Here is a 5764-nt window from a genome sequence, read left to right as displayed (position 1 = left end):
GCATTATCGTGTCTCTTCTCACCGTCAAATGGTACTTTTTCCTCAAGCACCTTCTAAATTGCGATAGCCCATAAACGATCCACAGGAGTTTTCTAATTCTTCCACAATGGCATTGACTAATAGCTCAATGGGTGACTCGTTGTTAACACTTGCTCTTTTAAGTCCCATACGCTGAAGAATTCGCTTAACTGTTCGCACAGAGACGATAACGCCATGCTGCAAAGCCAGAAACCCAACTATCTCAGAGTTTGTGTAGCCTTGTGAGAAATAACTTCTGATTAAATTCTCTCTATCAAAATCCCCTTGCTTGTTTAATGCCAGCATGTAAGCAGGCAAAACACAGGTACAGAGACATATGGTACTAAAAAATATGTGTAGATGTAGCAACCTGTGTAGACAAGGCAAAACTTGTTATTGAACACTCCCACCGAACTGAAATAGGGACAAGGTCAGCTAGTAACATAAGGAAAATATTTACTTACCGTATCATGATGAAGATCCCAGGATAAGTATTGGAAAAGCGGCTTGTTACACTAGTCATCACCCAATTAATTAAAAGTCGGAAGTCGGAAGTCGGAAGTCGGAAGTCGGAAGTCCCTCTTCGGCTTTCGTATTTGAGTGTAGCTAGTATGAATGATGATATTGCCCTCAATAATAAGTAATGGTAATAGGACTGAGTGGGGTACAATTCAGGGAGTAATTGGGCGAGTAATTTCAAATTACGAGCCTGATTACCCCTGAATTGTACGACACTTAAAGTCCTATTACCAATTAATTGTGCCAATAACAAAATGCAAGAATCTCAGTCTTGGGATATTTAGTAATAAGTCACTGGCCCAGTTATTTTCCTCCATTTTTCTTTTCCAGTTGAAGCTGGACAGCTTACCTGGTCGCAATTTTTTCATTGATTTTGATTGGTTATCATGTGCCATGTAGTGAAATTTCTTTAGCTAGTGGCATTTGCTTATTGATTTTCATTGGTTCTTTAACTGTCCGATTTGACCTTTCTGATTACAAGCTTCTAGTAATCGGACAGGTCAAATCGGACAGTTTTGGAGTTACATCAAGCATTTTGTTATTGACACAAGTACAATAATGGTGATGCTGATGATAATGATGAAGATGATAAAGATAATCTGATAACACAGATACAAAGCAACTTTCTACTTTATTAAGAATGCCTTAAATTTTTTCTCTAGGGCTCTCTTTGCTGTCTTGGTTCCCTAAGAGTTACCACAGGGCATACTTATTATTATAAGAAACTGGATGAGTTTGGCCAAGATTTTGCTGCTTCTGTACAAAAGAAAGTCGAGAATGAGACGCAACGGCTGAAGAAGAAGCACAAAGCTTCTGTTGGACAGCCATCAGCTGCTGCTCCACATATTGCTGTGAGTGACAACCATCCACCCGTCCAATCTGAGCAAGCTGTCATCTTGTCTGCTGACAAAGGAAGAAAGTTGGTATTTGACAATTTTGACTTTAAACAACATGTGCATAGCATGACTGAAGAGCACCAAAATGTAGATGTCCACTGGGTTCACTTTTGTCCATTGAGAATCGAGTTTCAGGTAAGTACTTGCCCAGTGAGAAGCCTCCAATAGATACCCTAGTGCAGATGGAGAATGGTTTGTGCCTACCAAATCGGAATGAGCATCAGCTACAAAGGGAGAATTACATAACCCTGACTGAAAGGGCTGTTGTTGAAATACCTTGCCTAGCATTTCTCAAGCCAGTGGTGTGCAAACACATACCTCACCAATACAGAAAGGAGATGGGAGAAAAGGCTGAGATGTTATGATATCATATTGTATACTTCAGCTGAAAAAGGAGTTTCAGAAATATGCTTTATAATTTCGCATCTATTACAATATTCATTGGTATAAACTAATTTCAAAATTTCACAACCTTAGTTGTCTGGTAGATTGGACATAAAAATAGAGTTCCAATAAGCCTTAGGCTGTTGAGGGGATAGTGCAGATTATAACATATTATTTGTACTATACAAAAATACTAGCAATCTTTATTAATAGCTCCCATCATAAATTTGCCTGGTTGTAGTTTAGGGAGGGAAAATGTTGGTTACAGAATTCGCCCTTTGGAATATAAAGATAAATTAAAAAAATAGATAATACATATATATAAAATATATAATAAAAATATATGCACCCTATGATCTAGCAATACCACAGCATTCCCCCTGGGTGTCTTATATCCCTCTAAAACTTTGATTTGAGCATATGTGCCAATTATGTTTTGTTTTAATGTTGATTTTTCAGTCTTTCCTTGGGATGTTATATCACAATGAAAATGATGCAGATGGCATTCAAGAAGTCCTCACTGCTCTGCATCAATATGTCCCATACTATGGTGAAGATGTGGACAGGGTCTATTTATCACAAGGCTTAGTTGCTGATCAGCTGTCAGTGGAACGTGGTGTAAATGCCCTCTTTCAACTTTCTTATGGGTTTACTCCTGAAAAATGCCTGGAAGGACTACACCTAGAAATTGCCGATCGGCATGCTAGAACTAAGTTTCTAAAGGTATGAAAATTATTTCCAAACCTAGTCTGTAGTATCTTTCCTAAAACAAATAACTTAAGTAAGTCTGAGGAAATGCAAGAATGGGACTGGTTCAAGGTTTAAATAATTCAATAAACTTCTGCAATAGGAATACATGGTTCTTGTGTTATTTCTTGTTTTTCTGATAACTGAACAATTCACTTTGAACCCCAAACTCAATACTAAGACAACATTTATCCCAGATATATGGTCCATTTTGAAATTTGGAGCCTGCATGTGTCGTCCATGCGTGACATATGGTACATGTACTTCATCGAGAAAAAAAGACGCCTTCGGAGTGTGCTGTACAGTGTTGTCATGGCAATGTGCTTAAAGGGTTTATTACCTTTCATTTTTTATGCATACAGTACTGATAAGCATGCACTATGCCTGTTTATTTATTTTTTTTGTTTGCCTGAGTTCAAACAGCCTGATTGCTTTTTCAATATCAGATGGGGTCATCAACATTAAGTGTAAAAAAAATGCATAGTAACTTTGTATTGTTTTTTTATAGGTTGCTTTCAAGAATTTCTACAATACCAAGTCAGCTGCAGATAAATGTACACTCTTTAGCGACAGAAATTTAATTAACCGACGGAATGTGAAGGCTGATGTGGATGCTGCTGTGAACCCATGTAGAAAGTTCTTTGAACTGGAAGTAAAAGCACGGCTAATGGCAGCAGCAGTTCATGAACTTGGGATGGCTGACATGTGTGACAGTCCAAAGGGTGAATTTTGTAATCCAAACCTCCCTGAAGCTAGCAACATGGAGAAGAAAGAATATGTGCGTAAACTAGCCTCACGTGTTGTTGACAGCTATGGCATTCGAAGGGAAAATGTTGAGGCCATTTCCAACAACCTCTTGGCTGCTGAGGAAGAAGAGGCCAGCAACCAGAGGGACCAGGCAGATGATGGCAGGTTTATATGTTTCTTTCCAGGTTGTGGAAAGACTTTCGCTGTCAATGGAAAGCGAATGAAAGATCACGAATCCACCCATAGCATACCAATTACACACTCTGATTCACAAGGGTTACTTTTTTCCAGTGACATTTCCACAAGAGCAGTTTCTGGGAGGGATGACATGTTCCATTATCAGTGTTCCCTTCTGGAGTATGGAATGTTGATTTTAAATTTTTGGGATGCTATCAAAGAGGGTGATGGGAAACGTGTCTTCAGGTGCTGGAAGTTCCAACTTCCTTACCTCAGAAAAGACACTGGAAGCACCAAATATGTCCTAGAAGCCCTGGGGTTGATGTTCCAAGTATATGCAGTGCTTTCTCCAAGGCATTTACATGAACTTATTTGGAACAGAACTGCCCTTTTGAAAGGATCTGGGCACAATATTCCCCTAGATTTACTACTGGAGTTTTTCAATCGGCTACTGAAAGAAGTTTGACGCAAATTGGGTCCTAATGCAAAAAATCACAAGGCTATTGATCGCTACTGTCATGCGATTGATATAACCAAAGCAATGCTTGACAACTTTGATCAGGAGTGTTGTGTGATTCGCCGTTCTGGACAACACTATGAGATTTCTGTGGCATCTGATTTGCACAAGGTTATCACCGAGTTAATATCCCAGAAAGCTTTCCGTTGGATCCCAGGGCGTTCTTATGAACAGTTCAAAGACATTGACTCAACACTCTTGGAAGACTTTGATCTTCAAGACATGTTTAGGTGGATAGCTAAACACAAGAGAAACATTGTTAGACAAAGAAGTGCACGATAAAAGAAAGAAGTTGAAAGCAGAACACAAGCCTTTTATTTACAACAGTTCAAAATGTTATTTCTCAGTACAATGCCAAGAAAAAGGAGAGAACATTGACTGAGTACAGGGACAAAAAAATAGTACCCAGGAAGAAAATTTGTTACCATCATAAGATCATTATGAAGTGTATCATAAAAAACAGTTAAGTGCAAGAATGGAGATTTTTCGTTAAATCTGAGTAAACTTATATGTTTCTTCATTTTTCCACAAAGTGCGGTGTCTTAAATCCAGTTAGTGTGGGCATGATTTTTGAATTTAAAAAAAAAAACGTTTGAAAATTACATGAAAACTTGAAATCTTTCATCATATTTTTGCTTCTCGTACAGAAGTATTACATCAAGTAGATTAGTTTGCAAAAAAAATTAGAAAGCGAAAAAGTGCCATGTCACGCATCAGTGACTTCGTAAACAAACCTATGCAAATTTATGGTGAAATGAACATCTTTTGAATTGTCAGCTTCGAAAAAGGTTTCAAAGCGAAAAAAAGTTTAATTTTCAAGTGTGGTGTCTTTAATTCAATAAGTTAGTTGTTTGGATGAATTTTGAATAAATTAACACATGAAAATCTTTTAATCGGCGCATCAGAAGAACCGTTATTCAATGTACAGAGAATAAGTTCTATTTTGAAACAACAAATAGACAATAATTTTCATTTTTTTGAGGTTTCAGAAAATATGCATGGTCTTTTTCCCACCCAAAGAAAGGTCATGAATTTAGAGGGTAGAAAGCATTTCAAAAGGAGAGTATGAAGCTAAAAGAGATTTTCCAGATTGGTGGGGAGACTCAAACCAATAACTTTCTTGGGAGGGGAGTATGGATATTTTTTGGAAAAAGACATTGAACATTCACTTGGATGAGAGTCCCTCTCAGTCAGTCAAAGTTTGTAACCAAGTTTCTGAGAATGGGTCTCTCCTGTTAGTTAATATTTTCATGAATAATGTGGACATACATGCACTTAGTAAAAGGGTCATGGCCTGGGATACAGTGTTTATACAGGTTAATGATATATTAAAAGTTTAGCTTGACAATGAGGTCAAGGAGAAAAAACAAACAAAGGGAACTCAATTTTCATGTTTAGGGGAGTGGTCAAAACTACTATTCAAATTGCCCAAAAACCCCACTGTGACGTGGATCTCTCCCTTTTAAGGCACGATTTAAAAGGGGACTGTACAAAACCCTTCCCGCAAACCCACTAAGTAATATAAGACTAAGTAATACAACAAATTTAATAAATTTAGTATACATAAACGCTCAGTAAACACAATAAAGGGTAACGTAAAAAAAACTTTCTTAACCTAATTAATTATCTCAAACTAAATTACTTATTTCAGTTCAGTTCAGTCCTTCCTAGTCCTTGAAGTCTTCTCCAGGCACAAACAAACTGCTACTTCAACCACTCGCATAAACAAACCGCACCAACAACCGTTCACACAAACCTC

At 37.6% G+C, this 5764-nt stretch overlaps 1 pseudogene; it reads left to right on the top strand.

The window, feature by feature from the left end:
* The first annotated feature begins 874 nt into the window (after positions 1-874).
* Positions 875-5418, top strand: LOC146489312 (uncharacterized; annotated as a pseudogene).
* Positions 5419-5764: the final 346 nt, after the last annotated feature.

This window comes from Pavona decussata, unplaced genomic scaffold (genome assembly GCF_977016875.1).
Source record: "Pavona decussata unplaced genomic scaffold, jaPavDecu1.1 SCAFFOLD_6, whole genome shotgun sequence".
NCBI lineage: Eukaryota > Metazoa > Cnidaria > Anthozoa > Scleractinia > Agariciidae > Pavona > Pavona decussata.
This window is presented reverse-complemented; position numbering and strand designations above follow the sequence as displayed.